This window comes from Caretta caretta, chromosome 9 (assembly GCF_965140235.1).
Source record: "Caretta caretta isolate rCarCar2 chromosome 9, rCarCar1.hap1, whole genome shotgun sequence".
Classification (NCBI taxonomy): Eukaryota; Metazoa; Chordata; order Testudines; family Cheloniidae; genus Caretta; species Caretta caretta.
In genome coordinates this window covers 86,743,983-86,760,466 of record NC_134214.1, presented here as the reverse complement: position 1 = coordinate 86,760,466, position 16,484 = coordinate 86,743,983, and the positions used below count along the sequence as shown (strand labels likewise).

Below are 16,484 nucleotides of genomic sequence, written 5' to 3'. Positions count from 1 at the left end.
GCTGTGTCTGATTTTGTTTGTAGTTTTGAGCGCTACTGAGGGGCCCAGCCAGAAGCCCTGGGACCTGCTAACCTCAAAAGAAGAGTGTGTTTTTCATTGAGTTCTACAGCGATTGGGAAGGACTATGCTGATGGTCTAGGGGGAAGTTGGGTGAAGAGACTTTGAAAAGGCCAGCTGAAGGAAGCCAGCTTGGGACCTGATCAGTTACAGCTGCACCTGGATACCCCAGAAGAGGACTGAACTTTTAAATGAATAGCTGGAGGGCTAGACCCAAAGAAGAGTGACTAAGAGGAGGCAGTGACCAAATGGAACTTCAGCAAAACTGCACCTAGCTACAAGGGGATGTCAGCTGGTGAGTTGCTTTCGTGACCCAGGGCTTGCTCTGGATTTATTCAGAATAAAGAAAATCAAAATAAAATATTAAATGCTTTGCATAACATTTAGTCTTATGCTACGAGCATATAAAAGCTAGAGAGATACATAAGGTTTAGATGTAAGTAAATAACAGAACCTTGCATTTGTAGAGGGTGTATTTCTTCTTTGTCTCTTAAATACGGCTAGCCTGCTTGTCAGAATCAATTAACATCCCTCCTCTGAGTCAGGATTTTCAATGTCAGACCTCCCTGGACCCCTCCCTTGGGATGGCTCCTTCAGTTGGAGGCAGTGATCCTTTTGATCTTTGAGGTGCTACAGAATTCATTTTATTAGGCATACAGGTCTAGGTTATATCAGCATTTCATCAAAATTTGATAGTGCATCCTCCCTCTAAAAGAAACAGAATAGTTTCTGTCCTCTGTACAGTGGCTACTGCCCCGTTACTTGTATCAGTTTCCCGCCCCCTGCCTCTTCCACTCTAGTGTGAAAGGATTTTCCCAACTTCCCTTCTCAAATCCTAACATTTCAAAGGCCACTTTGATCTGGCCTGCATCTTAATCAGCCTTAATAGTGAAGATGACTGAGACTTGGTTTGCATGTCAATTTTTCCTGTCTGGAAGTATTTGAGTTAAAATAGGTCTGTCTGAAGTGACCTTATTTGCCTCTTTTATACAGTTGCCTCTTACCAGAATGTCTGCTCTAGATCATTTAGCTGTATTAAAACACATTGTTTGCTTGTGCCCAGTTTACCAAGTGATCCAGATTGCTCCATAACAATGATCTGTCCTTTTCATTATATACCACTACTTCAATTGTTGTGTCATCTGCAGATTTTATCAGTGATGATTTTATGTTTTCTTCTAGGCCATGGATAAAAATGTTGAATAGTGTAGGCCAAGAACCTATCCCTACAGGACACCACTTGATGACACACCTGCTTGATGGTGATTCCCTATTCATAGTTAAATTCTGAGACCTATCAGTTAGCCAGTCTTTAAGCCACCTGTGCCATGTTAATTTTAGGGGCATTTTAATCAAAATGTTATGTGGTACCAAGTCAAACATCTTACAGAAATCTAAGTATATTACATCAACACTTATCTTTATCAAACAAACTTGTAATCTCATTAAAAAAAAAGATATCAAGTTAGTTTGACAGGATCTATTTTCCATAAACCTATGCTGATTTGCATTACTTACATTACCCTCCTTTAATTTTTTTTCTATTATGCAAGTACTATATCAGCTGCACCATCATCTTGCCTGGGATCATTATAAGGCTCTTAAGAGCGTTTGCATGAAAACAATTATGCAGCTCTATCTATAGATGTCATCATTATTCCTGCTATAATATGTATCAATCTTGCCAAGTTCAAGCTCGTTACCAGGGGTAAATTTTTCAGTTGACTTGGAGCCCATGGCTCATTTTCAAAAGTGACTTAGGATCCAAAGTCTTATTAAAAGTTAGTGGGACTTTGGATCCTAAGCCAATTTTGAAAATAGTACTTAGGCTAATTCTGCAAGTCTGATCCCAAGTGACTTGGGAAACCTGAATTATCAACAGTAACGTAACCTGTATAACCTCTGGATTTTGTGTTCTGAGCTTCCAATCCTTCTGAAGCTCTTTAAACCAAAACAAAATTCTCCGAAAGGTATCAAAACACACAATTTTTGAGTTATGAGTGATCATTTCTTTTAGGAAACAAGAAGTTTCACCTCTTCACAAAAATGGCAATTTACAATATTTGTTACAATGAAGAGTTATTTCTTAACAGCATATCTTAGTATTCAATATTGTCATTATGCAGCCAAACTCCTTGAAATGCTCTGATTCCATTAAACAATGGAAACTGTATTGATTCCTTTTTGTTTTATAGGATTAATAGAATTAGTCAAAATTTACTTTATACTACTCAGTAAATTGTATTCCTGTCACTGAATTTCACATAACCAACTCCAATTTTTAAAAAAATGTAATTGCAATACTGAACTATTGACATTCCACTTTTATGAGAAGGCTCCTGTTTTGTTGTGAAATGAGCAAAACTTCAGACAACACTTTTCCAAAATATTCTGCACTGATCGTAACAGTGGTTTCTATTAGACTGAAAACAAACAATGTGAGACTGGATTCTTTCCCAGCAGGGTTACAAATAAAAACTTCTATTTCTCTCTCCCCCACTTTACTGATATTTGGTTATTCATTTCAAAACAGAAAAGTTGAATGATAAGTTAAACATCAAAGCCTGGCTCCGCTCAGGAAGTTTGCACTGAAATCAATGGGCCTCCACATCAGCAGAGACCCACTGCACTGATGCAGTGCATTTTGCCAAGACTTCTGAGGGAGCTGTTTAGCTGGCATATCAGATTTATGATTCTGGTGCACAAAATAAAAAAATCAGAACTATACTATCTCACTAGTTCCCCTTGACCTCACAGTCCAAACTTCTCCTTTCATCTCTCTCCAACCAATCACCCAAAAGCAGAATTCAAGTCCATCTCCAAGCATTGGGTTAAACACTTCCCTTTTCCACACTTACACCTACAGTCTGTTCATGGGTCCCATCTAATTGTACACATAGCAGCCTTGTTTCATGGTGTATTCTTTCTCATGCTTGTTGTGCACATGTGACAGCTGCCTTCTTGGCCAACACACTAGGTACTGAATCAGGGACCTCCAGAGCTAAACCAAGTAGCTACTATCATTTGAGCTAAACAGCCAAGGTTCTGTAGCTGGGAGGGCATGGGTTGTAGCCCCCATTCTCTGTACATCGCACAGAGGGGGACCTGTAACACACACTCACCAGTGTGTTACTTACACATACACACAGTTTTACTTCAGCTTGGCTTTTCTCTAGTAAAAGGCATACTTGCTGAGGAAGATCTTGCTTTCTACAGGGACTATTTTATTTTTTAACGTTATAAAGATTTCAGAAAGTTTTATTTCAGGTGAACAAACTGTGAAGAGGTCTCTCCATCTCTCTCATCATTTATCAAGGGACTTGTCAAAAATAAAGGGAACAGATGCTGCATTTTTGTTTCAGGTATTGAACTTGTCCTATCAAAGGAACCCTTCATTTTGAGATCTTTGTTTCTGCCTTTGTCTCTTCCTAATTCTCATGCTACTGTGCTTACTCTATCGGGGGATCTTAGTGTCTGATGTGATAACTGGATTGGGACTGCCAAGAAAACTGGCGAATACACTAAATCAATATCGCTTTTAAGGATGAAGCTGAGCCTTTGCTATCAAAGGAACTTTGACATTTAAGGGGACTTTCTTCTTCTCTGACCTTCCAAAATATTTCTGTGAAAACCAGAAAGGGTTTGTAGCTTCCATTTAGATAAAGCCCAACTACAAAATTCAAACATCCAAGTAAACCGTACATGAGTTGAGCTGACTAGAACCTAATGCAGAGCGTTCAGTAAACCCAGCACATACCATATCTCTTTCACCTTATTCTAGCATTCGCTTTGACTAGCAACAATTCCACCTGCAAAATTCCTCTTTCGTGCAATGTTCTTTCCTTCACTCCCTAAATGATGCCTCCTTTAGTCCATGCATTCAGCAATTGTAGCTCAGTGGTTCATGACTTATATCTATCTTTTGTAGACACCTACTTTCCTTTTTACCTTGAGATAAAGACATAGGCCCCATCCAACTCCCATTGAAGCCTCTGGAGCTGTTGCTGCTCACAACTGCTGAGGTGCTTCTCGCTCTCTCTTCCTCCTCAACCCACCCACCCCATTCTGTCCCGTGTTCCTTAGTGGAAGGAGTTCAGATACTTGCTGGTTGACTGGCAGCAATAGGGGAAGGAATGGGAATCTCAGCAATTGGCCTCACCTATCCTAGCAGCTATTCTAAAGCTGGATCAAAAAGCAGACGGAGACAGAGAAAGGAGTCCCTGGGCACAGCCTGGAGGTTAGGAAGGCCTGCTCTCCCCCGGTGTGGGGACAGACTGATAAACAATATACAATCCAAACTTTTTCTGTGGAAAAAAGCCCCACTTTTGTTTTTAAACCAATACAGAGTCTCAACCTTGGTCAAGTCATTTGTTTGCAATGGGGTGGACAGCATCAGCAACAAGCTCCCACAAACTCGCACACCCCAGGAGCTTGCACACCCCCACTTTTGCTTGGGGGCATGAGTGTTTCTGCAGCTTGTGAGACCCCTCACAACAAGAGGACCTCTGGTGATTACACATGGCCACTTTTAAAGAGACAGTGCCACAATATACGATATCTGTATGAATTTACCATGGGCTAAATATCCTTCAAATAAATTTTTGCTAGAAAATTTTGAGAAAAAGAACAGACAGTTTTTCAATGCTGTGTATGTGATTTTTTTTTTAATCCTCATGGAAGAGGTCAGATTGAGAGCCTTTAAGTACTCTGTAGAGCCCCAAATAGGTACACAAGGGAGCAGCAGCAAGCAATCATTTCCAAACAGTCTTGCCTACATACACCATGAGGTCAACACTGAGGATCATGTTTAGAATGTGAGTGCCCATGCCAATTCCCCCCGCGGCCTCTTTTGTGAGGATGCCAAAGATTCATAGGTTCGAATCTGTCAGCTATAGCTCAACTCAGCAGACTCCTCTGCAGCAAGACACACATTGGCTTCAACAGGAGTCTTGCCTCTGGGAAGATTAGAGGATCAGGCCCTTAGTGCCGCTTGTGGTGATCTTTTCTTTTCTCAGAAGTTTAAAAATCAAAAAATCACGCACTTCTTTTTCCTTTCAGAACCAATGAGCTATGAGATAGCTTCCTCAAGGCTGCAAACCATACCTGCATGCAGAGTGCAATAATTCAAACCATAAACATTCAGTCCTTACAATCTTGTACGGTGCTAGAAACAAACATTTAGACAGTCCTGCGAAACCATTTTTAAAGGCCAAGTAATTAAGCAGGGGAGCTATCATCTCAAAATGTACAGCAGTTTTAGCTGTGGTAGTGAGATCATCTGTGATAAATAAAATTAAGAATATTTTAAACGTTCACGTAAAACCTTTTGGAGATATGTTAAAATACATATTAACTTGCTATTTCCTTTTACAACAGATGCTCATGAAAGGTATTAAAGAGAATTTTTGTTATAAAATATATTACCACTGTCCAGGTCACTATTTTATTGTGCATGCTTGCAGTCTGTGTTGTGGCTACCCTTCCCAGTGAATGCTTGGTCTTATGGTGTTATACATCATGCAGAATAAATGCCATGTACATGATAAACACCTAATGATTTTTTAACAAAGTGAACTTGGGCAATGACAGCGTCACTTTCACTTCTTGTTGAAGCGACTCCATGGGCCTTATTCATAGTAAGGAAAAAGAACGTTCTGTGGCTGAAATGACATCTCACACAGTGTACATGTCAAAAGAAACATGTTAAATACATTCTGTATTAAAGTGACTCAATAACAAGACAGATGCATGTATACAATGGTGACCTAGGTTAGTGGCATTAGCATTTGATAGTTCAAGAGTATTAAAATTAGGACAGGCTAGAAATTTTCCAAAGGATCATTTTTCCATGGGAAAATGCTGATTTGTTGAAATTGTATTGATCTGCAGGAACATGACACTGACAAAATTCCAACAGAAACCTGCTTAGTTTCTTGTCAGATAATGCACATAGCACCACAGCAGTGCAAGCTTCCAGGATCTCAACTCCTAAGCAGCTCAGGCTCCCAGAAACCTGGAAGCCTGGAAGCCCCATCTTCCAAATTCATGGTCCCTCAGAAGCCCAGTCTCCAGTGGCCCCTGACTTTGCAGCAGCAGCAGCCCACCACACAGACTTCCATAGCACTGTAGCTTTCTGGTATCCCAAAGTGCCTTGCTCCTCAGCTGGAGAGTAGCCAGGTCTCCACACAGCACAGAGTCTCAAAAATTGTTCAAAAGAATAAAAAAATACTGCTTTGACTTTTTCTGAACAAAATATTAAAATTCCTGTTTCATGGGGAAATTTGAAATTTAGTTTTTCATTCTGTTTTGGATTTTTTTTTTAATTTTGGCATTTCCTATGGAATGGGAATTCCAGTTACCAGTCAGCTCTAATTAAAATACCTATTCACGGTGCAAGGAATCTTCTTCATGGAAGTAGTAAGTTAGGGTAATATAGTCTAACACCCAGGCTATAAAAAATCACCAAAGATCTCTAGATAAGCAATCATTATTTGTATAATTACTGTAGTCTCATAGCAGTTTACCTAACCAAAGGGCATGATTTTACAAACACATGTACATGAGTAATTTTGTTCATGTGACTATTCCCATCAAAATCAGTGAGAATACTTATATGAATAAAAACAACAAGGAGTCCAGTGGCACCTTAAAGACTAACAGATTTATTTGAGCATAAGCTTTCGTGGGTAAAGACCCAACTTCTTCAGATGTTAGGGTTAGGGTGGGGTTTTTACCCACGAAAGCTTATGCTCAAATAAATCTGTTAGTCTTTAAGGTGCCACTGGACTCCTTGTTGTTTTTGTGGATACAGACTAACACGGCTACCCCCTGATACTTTATATGAGTCAAGTTATTCACACGCACAAGTGTTTGCCTAAATCTTATTCACCTGAAGATTTTGCACGCGCGCACACACACAAATACGTACATGCACTGTACAAACTGTATAGAGACACAGGATTGGAAAATAACGTATCAACCAACAGCATACTTTTGAGACAAACTAAAGTCTTTTGTTTCCTGTTTAGTTTTTGTTGGAAAAGAGCACACATTGATTGATGTTACACTGATAAAATTCAGGCTGATTGCTGCATATGCTTACTGAGTAGTATGCCTATTCTGATAATCCCAACTTGATGATCACTTTAGATAAGCTATTACCAGCAGGAGAGTGAGTTTGTGTGTGTAAGGGGGTGGGGGGGTGAGAAAACCTGGAATTGTGCTGGAAATGGCCCACCTTGATTATCATGCACATTGTAGGGAGAGTGGTCACTTTGGATAAGCTATTACCAGCAGGAGAGTGAGTTTGTGTGTGTGGTTTTTGGAGGGGGGTGAGGGGGTGAGAGAACCTGGATTTGTGCAGGAAATGGCCCACCTTGATTATCACACACATTGTGAAGAGAGTGGTCACTTTGGATGGGCTATTACCAGCAGGAGAGTGAGTTTATGGGGGGGGGGGGCACAGGGTGAGAAAACCTGGATTTGTGCTGGAAATAGCCCAACTTGATGATCACTTTAGATAAGCTATTACCAGCAGGACAGTGGGGTGGGAGGAGGTATTGTTCCATGGTCTCTGTGTGCATACAATGTCTTCTGCAGTTTCCACGGTATGCATCCGATGAAGTGAGCTCTAGCTCACGAAAGCTCATGCTCAAATAAATTGGTTAGTCTCTAAGGTGCCACAAGTACTCCTTTTCTTTTTGCGAAGACAGACTAACACGGCTGTTACTCTGAAACCTATTCTGATAATGTTGTCTTAATTATACTTTGTTAGATTCTCAGAGATCTTAAGGTAATGCCTCAGAAACAAATGTATTAATCAGTATTATAAGCAGCCAAATCAGGTGAACGGCTGAGAACCTAAAACTCTCATTGAAGTCTGTGGGCCAATTCATGAAGTCCTTTCCCTACACAAGCAAATTCCCATGGAATTCAGTGGGTGTTTGATTGAGTAAGGTCTTTAGGATTTAGCCCAGTGGATTTCGTAGAAGCTCAGCAGCAGCTCTTATGATCAGACTCATATGAGAGGTTGTCCATGAAAAGTGAGATTTTTCAAAAGCCCTCCATACCCGGGAGCTACTGCGTGCTTTTGAAAATCTGACTGTCTGTTTGGGTGCTTACATTGGAGCTCCTGGGTACTGTTTTGAAACTCTAATCCCATATTTATTCCTTAGTGTTAAGTAGTCAATACTTTGTAGGGAGAGGATTATGGGATGCATGCATAATAATTATAGAAATATACCTCCTCTTGTTTAAATTGTGTACAAGTGATTCTTCAACCTGTAGTCATGTGAATAATCCATACTCATGCAAATAGCCCACTGCAGGTAATGGGATTCCTTGCATGTGAGTAAAAACCACTCATGGGCATAAGGGGTCTACTCTTATCAACAAGCAACCATTATTACACACATGATTTATTGGTGTGTTTCTTATTAATGGATGACCTGATCCTATAAGTTGCTGAGCACACTCAAATCCCATTCAGGTTAATGGGCAAGATCTTGAGGTTATACCCAGTTCCTAATGCTGCCCCCACAAAAGTCAATCGAAAACTTTATATTGCCTTCAATGAAGCAGAATTGGGAGTTCAATTTTTAATCAGACCTTGCCTGGCAATGAAGTCAATGGGAATTGGCCTGAGCAGAAATTGAGCAAAGACCTCAGGATTTGGCCCAGTGGGATTTGAAATCTCTCAATACTGAACAAGACTAGGTCCTAATAGTTTGTGTATAATATAAAACAATATTTATATTGGAATGATTTGTGCCTGATGTAGAGAGGAATCACACAGGGTCTGAATAATATAAATATAAATCAAGTGCTTTACAATTTAATCATATATTAATATAAAAGGGATTGATCTCTGTTCTTTTGTATTAATCAATTGGTTTTTAACCTGTAATTCTGCCCTCTAGAGCTGGTGTCTTACTTTTCAGCAAGCTGCAGTTCCAGCAGGAGGCTCAATGGCACCACCTGTAATTTATTTAGCCTATTTAATGCTGTAACTTTTCAACAGAGCAGGGTCCCTGAACCTCTCCCCCTTACAAAGAGCCATGCATGTCTATGGTGCTATACGAATGGTGAATACTTATTGATAAAAAGAAAGACACCTGCTGCCAGCACTTGGCTTAGAAATCCAAATTTCAACATAAAAATGTAATTTAAAAATGCATGTGAGCTTTCAGAAGGCTATGTTGAGTGGCATGGGTGTGCTGCTTCCTTTAGATTTCTCTATTTAATTTCCTCTGACACTTTGAATATTTCTATCCCCTTCCTCTTTTTGTTTTTATTTGTTAGACTCTCCCCTTGTCTTCCTTTCTTGTCCTTCAATCTCCCTCTGTCTGTCTCCCTCTGTCTTCTTAGAAAACAGATGAAATTCTTTCCCTTGTTGTAATCAACTAATAGCTCATACTATTTTTCTCTCAACTGTTCCTCTGTTACTTCATTGGAGTACCGTCCGGGTCCCCACTGTATTATGTTTTCTGTCTTGTTCGTTCATAAATTAAACAGCCCAAAAATGAAATCAGAGTTGGCAGGTTCGTGATAACTAGCAATTTAGGGGCTTGTTGGCATCAAATTGAAAGGACATGTTCTGTTTGCTGGGGGAAGACAAAATGAGATTAATATCTTGAAAAGACACATTTGTTGGGAAGGCAACATAGATGGGGAAGAACTTTGGAGCAAGTTCTAAAGGAAAGTAGTTTTGTTTCTTTTAATCATCTTTGTGAAAGAGGGGGGCATTTGATTTACTCAAAGGATCATTTTGAAAACTGACACGCTAAGAAGCGCCACCAGGAAGATGCTGTGAATTTTATTTGACAGTTATATTTTTAACTATAAGTGGAATAATCTGATGGCAATTTTACTGAAGAGTGACATTTTTAGACCAAAATTTCACACTGTGAAAGCAGGTGTCCCCTTATACGTCAAAAGTGTTTGAAAATAAAAATACAAGACCACACATCACAAGTAGAGATGGTCAGGAAATTATTTTCCTGTCCTGTGAAAACTGTCAAGATATCTAAAATTTTCTATCCTGAATCAGGACAAAAAGTCAACCTCAAATTTTCATAGTCCAAAAATAAAAACAAAATAAAAAGTTGGGGTCAAAGAATTTCATTTTGATTTCAACTATTTTAAAAACTATAATTAACTTGTATGTCAAAACAAAGTCATTTCAAACCAGAGAACTGGGTTTTTTTGTTTTGTGAGAGCACAATAGTTTGATAACTTCAGAGTTTTTCAAAAATATCTGAGTCAAAATTTGTTGAAACCAACCCTTTCCCACAAAAAGTTTTGATATCAGTGAATCAGCATTTCTGACAAAAAACATTTAGTCTTACTTTCCAACCAGCTCTAGTCATAAGGCCTGATTTTCTTCCCCCTGAATCAATGGGAATTTTGCCATTTACTTTAATGGGATCATGGATGGAGGATAGCTAATATGATGCCAATTTTTTAAAAAGGCTCCAGAGGCGATCCCGGCAATTACAGCTAATAAGCCTAACTTCAGTACCAGGCAAATTGGTTGAAACTACAGAAAAGAACAGAATTATCAGACACATATATGAACATGATTTGTTGGAGAAGAGTCTACATGGTGTTTGCAAAGGGAAATCATGCCTTACCAATGTACTAGAATTCTTTGAGAGGGTCCAACAAGCAAGGGAGATCCATTGGATACAGTGTACTTAGATTTTCAGAAAACCTTTGACAAGGTCCCTCACCACAGGCCCTTAAGCAAAGTAAGCTGTCACAGGATAAGAGGGAGGTCCTCTCATGGATTGGTAACTGGTTAAAAACAAGAAACAAAGGATAAAAATAAATGATCAGTTTTCAGAATGGAGAGAATTAAATTGAGGTGTCTCCCTCGGGTTTGTACTGGGATAAGTCCTATTCACCGTATTCATAAATGATCTGGAAAAAGGGGTAAACAGTGAGGTGGCAAAATTTGCAGATGATACAAAACTACTCAAGATAGTTAAGTCCCAAGCAAAGTGCAAAGAACTACAAAAGGATCTCACAAAACTGGGTGACTGGGCAACAAAATGGCAGATGAAATTCAATTTTAATAAATGCAAAGTAATGTACATTGGAAAACATAATCCCAAGTATACATCTAAAATGATGGGGGTCTAAATTAGCTGTTACCACTCAAGAAAGAGATCTTGGAGTCATTGTGGATAGTTCTCTGAAAACATTCACTCAATGTGCCGTGGCAGTCAAAAAAGCTAACAGAATTTTGTGAATCATTAGGAAAGGGATAGATAATAAGACAGAAAATATCATATTGCCTCTACATAAATATATGGAATGCTCACATCTTGAATACTGCATGCAGATCTGGTTGCCCCATCTAAAAAAAATGATGCATTAGAATTGGAAAGGGTACAGAAAAGCGCAACAAAAATGATTAGGGGTATGGAACATGTTCCATATGAGGAGAGATGAATAAGACTGGGACTTTTCAGCTTGAAAAGGAGATGACTAAGAGGGGATATGATAGAGGTCTATAAAATCATGACTGGTGTGGTGAAAGTAAATAAGGAAGTGTTATTTACTGCTTCTCATAAACACAAGAACTAGGGGTCACCAAAATAAATTTATTGGCAGCAGGTTTAAAACAAACAAAAGGAAGTATTTCTTCACATAATGCACAGTCAATCTGTTAACTCTTTGCCAGAGGATGTTGTGAAGGCCAAGACTATATAACTGGGTTCAAAAAAGAACTACATAAATTCATGGAGGATAGGTCCACCAATGGCTATTAGCCTGGATGGGCAGTGATTCAAAACCATGCTCTGAAGTGTCCCTAGCCTCAGTTTGCCAGAAGCTTGGAATAGGCAACAGGGGAGGATCACTTGATGATTACCTGTTCTGTTCATTCCCTCTGAAGCACCTGGCATTGGCCACTGCTGGAAGACAGAATACTGGGCTAGATGGACCATTGGTCTGACCCAGTGTGGCCATTCATATGTTCTTAAGCATTGGGATCCTGTACTAAAATTACCAGATCTCAATGACTAATTCATCACAAATAACTTATTCATGTATCACCCCTTTTATTCATGTATCACCCACAAGCATATACAAAATAAAATTCAGAAAGTTGCTATTGGAAACTGAGAAAGAAAATTTTTTACAGCTTTCATTTACTTGCTATTTTGACATTTAATATTCAAAATTCAAGCTTTATTGCTTGCTTTTGCTTGATCATATATGTCACATGGTATTTCTGTTTCTTACCTATGTTGACAGAGCTAGGCTACGTATACAGGTTTCAAAGTCACTAACTCTCTCATTGAAAGAATATCCACAATTACATCATTAAGGGAACCAACAGGCCAGAAGCTGCACATGTGTTGTTTAATTTGATCTGGTTAGTTTGCCTGGACTCTTCTCGCCTTGTCATGGAGTGAAAGTTTTAATGGTAATCTGTTAAATTTGAGTTGTTTCAGCATAAAACGCAAAGTATTAAAAAAACAGTAGCAAGCTTAAAGAGAAGTGTGGTTTCAGGTTAAAGTCCTGAAAGTGTAAGAAAGGGAAATATCTAAATTGCTACAGCTAGATTGTGCTCACAGTGAGTAGTCCCCTACTGATCTATTCACTCCCTTGAATTCAGTAGGAGAGCCTGTTAATCAGTACAAGAAAGGGTGCCTCAGTCTTCCCCTTACCAATGATCTTCCTGGAAACAGCTATGCTATGTATAGTAGAACTTGTCATATGATGGCAGAGTCATTAGAATCAGCTACAATCTAGCACAAGGAAAGAAATGGTAAAGTGTCTGGAAGAGGAAAATCTATACAAAAGTCAGGGAAAAGAATGATGGAGCTAAAACAAATAAATGCACAAAACTATTTTTTCCTATCTAGCCACTTTTCAGATCAAAATATACATAAATCTAGTTAAAATTAAAAAACATCCCCTTGTCCCCTTTTCTCTATGAATTTTTCCAGCCTGGAAAGCCCATTTGCCTGCTTCTCCACACGCATCTCTGTGCTGCCTTTGACAATGCTCCTTATGCAAGCAGTGCTCCTTGAACTGATCTATAAGGCCATTACTCTCCTCTGTCAAATCCATCCTCAAGGCCCGCTGCTGCTATGATGCCTACAAGAAACCAGTCTACCAATGGTGGCTAGCTGGTGCAGCAGTTGGGAAGAGCTGACTTATTATAACCCCCCACTTACAATGACTTGTAACCATCAAACGATGTAACCAGCTGTCTGAGCTCAACTGTATAAACAATCTCTCCTGCTCTCTCCAATAAGTGGAAAAATCCCAGGTGCATGGGTACTATTTTTCGGGGGGGAAGGGGCAGGAAGTAGCCTTATATACAAGGCCCTGCTCCTGTCAAATAGGTCACCCCCTTTCAAAGGCACAGACCTCAGCAAAAGATATACAGTGCTAGTGAGGAGTTCTTTATGTAAAGGCTTATTAACATGGTGATTTGGGAAGAGCATTCTGTTCATGTTATTTAAAATGTATGAAAGTCTTCCTACTCATGCTCTAAATAGCATGCTACAAACCACCCTCAACTATGATATTTATTAGGTTTTGCAACTAGGCTGCAAGATAAAAATCACAACTTTTCATGGTAAATGTAACTGATCGATAAAGAAAATTAAATTGCTTTTTAAGATGTCTTTGTTGACAAGCAAAATTGGAATCATCCATTATGAACCAGGGACAGCTTTTAAGATCCTTTGTTACACAACCCATCTAAGAGCTCATTCAATTAAATCCAAGAGGAAACACCTACAGATCCTTGCTAGAAGTGTTCAATAAGATCATCCTGCTTTGATAATGTTAATTCTTGTAGGCTTGTAGTTAATTCTTGTAGTCTTGTAAAGACACCAGTTGCTAAGTGGGAACTGTTGCAACTGATAATGTAATCAAAACCTGGATAGGAGGAAAGAGACTTTTTAGTCCCAAGTCACCTAAAATACATACTACAGTCCATTATGAGCTTAACTTTAATTTAGCAATTAATTGCATCAAAGTTATGGCAAGCAAATCTGAGTGCACCCCTTTGGAAATAAAAGTAGGAGGGATAAACTGAGTAGCTCCATTTTAGCACTGCATTGCATTGAGGGTAATTCTGTAAAGAATCTGCATCCTTGTCATGCATGCTTAGCAGCTCATCTGGAGTGATATGCATGTATCCCTCCCTCCACATCATTTTTAGATAAACTGTTTGGGACATCCTGTGACCCAAGAGGGCTACATAACTGATAGTCTGTCTAAACTGAACTCTGAACTGTGTGCTATTAAATATTATACACAAGAACAAACCCATCAGAAGAGCTATAAAATTCTCCTTCTATTTCGAGCCTCACCACAAAGATTTATACCTGAAATCTCACTGCAATCATAACTGTCTAAATACCAAACTAAGTTTTGTTTGTGTATTAATCAAAATGACCCTTTGAGGAACAGCAATTATCCTGAATGCTTTCCATGCTCAAGTGGAATCATCCTAGATGTAAATGAGTGCTGGATATGTCTACAGAGCCTCTTCATTTCAATTTATTGAATTGGTATTTCATTTGCTGACCATTAATATGTTTTTAAAAATAGACCTGTGTAACATGATTTAAACTGTCACTATGGAAACATGACTGAATATTCTGAAGTTGACTGGTGTGTTCATTAAACCTTTATTACCAGCATATACCTACAGGTTATTATAAACTTCATTGCAAAGAAAGATGATACCTTAAAACTCTCCTGCTCTTTAAAACTATCACATGCAAAGTCATTCACTACAATTATGCAAGTATCAAAAGTAGTGACAGGATGGAAAGTGATATCAGAATCTTTGCAATTGCCAGAAAATGATTTATTTCAAATGCATTCACACTGTTGCACTTACCGTTGTGCCAGTTAATAACTATTTAGGATTTTGTTACATATAGAGATATTTTCAGTACTTTTTCTCTCATTTGACCCAGTGCCTGCAATTTTCAGCAGTCCCAGGGAAAAAGACAGACACTTAAGAAAAGTTACATTTTAAGAACAAAGTACTATGTTCTTATTCATAAATATCTGATATCAACAAATTCTCTCATATTGCCTATGAAATTCACTGAATACACTACAGCCGAAATATCTATAAAGTGCCTTCTAAAACTGATACTTTTGTATTTCTAAAATGAGTGTATCTTTGTGAAATCAAAGGTGTGATGTTGCAGTCCTCCTACTGGACATTTCTTTTAAAATTACTTTCTTTTTTAAAAAAATCAGTGGGCGAAATCCTATCCCATTGAGGTCAATGGGAGTTTGTTTTTGACTTCAAAGGGGCCAGAGTTTCATCCAATGTGTTTATACACAGTAGTGCATTTTATCTTCAGATCATTTTATGACCATCAGTGAGTTATAACTGCTTGAAAAACTCTGAAGTTGGGTGAGGATTACTATCCCTATTTGTGGAAGCCAAGACACAAAGAGACGGGAGGTGTCTCACAGCCCAGGGGAAGGGGTGAGGGGAAAGGGGTTGCTATTCCACCTTTGCACCATCCCAAACATAGGCTGCTCCAGGGGCCAGAGAGGCATCAGTATAACTTTCGGTATGTCTACACTTCAAGCTGGATGTGTAGCTAGAAAGTATATAGTGAAAATAGAAAGGAGCATAAACTCTGGCAAGTCAAGTGTAAACGTATAATTAGGCAGACCAAAAAAGAATTTGAAGAGCAACTAGCAAAAGACACAAACTCAAGGAAGACAAAGCTATTGCAGATAACTTAAATGGATTCTTTGCATTGGCTTTCACTGCAGAAGGCATGAGGGAAATTCCCACACCTGAGCCATTCTTTTTAGATGACAAATCTGAGGAAATGTCCCAGAGTGAGAGGTGTCAGTAGAGGAGGTTTTGGAACAAACTGGTAAATTAAACAGTAATAAGTCTCCAGGACCAGAGGTTATTCACACAGGAATTCTGAAAGAACTGAAATATGAAATTGCAGAACTACTAACAGTGGTATGTAACCTATTGCTTAAAAGAGGCTCTGTACCAAATGACAGGAAGATAGCTATTGTAACTCCAATTTTTAAAAAAGACTCCAGGGACAATCCTGGCAATTACAGATCGGTAAGCCTAGCTTCAGTACCAGGCACATTGGTTGAAACTGTAGTAAAGAACAGAATTATCAGACCCATATATAAACACGGGACATTGGGAAAGAGTCACCATAGGTTTTGTAAAGGGAAATCATGCCTCACCAACCTATTAGAATTCTTTGAGGATGTCAACAAATACATGGACAAGGGTGATGCAGTGGATATAGTGTACTTGAACTTTCAGAAAGCCCTTGACAAGGTCCCAAGCAAAGTTCCTTAATCAAAGAAAGAATTCATGGGATGAGAAGGAAGATCCTCTCATGGATCAGTATCTGGTTAAAAGATAGGAAACAAAGGGTAGTAATAAA

The 16,484-nt window shown here is 38.9% G+C and overlaps 1 protein-coding gene across 3 annotated transcripts in view; it reads right to left on the bottom strand.

The window, feature by feature from the left end:
- Positions 1-16,484, bottom strand: part of TENM1 (teneurin transmembrane protein 1) — a 1,415,133-nt gene that overhangs the window by 1,328,518 nt on the left and 70,131 nt on the right. The window contains exon 2 of one of the 3 annotated variants that reach the window (XM_075132522.1): positions 10,689-10,851. The exons of the other annotated variants lie outside the window; for them this stretch is intronic. The gene's annotated coding sequence lies outside the window, so the exon portion shown is untranslated. The remainder of the gene's footprint in view (positions 1-10,688; positions 10,852-16,484) is intronic. 3 annotated transcript variants of the gene reach the window in all.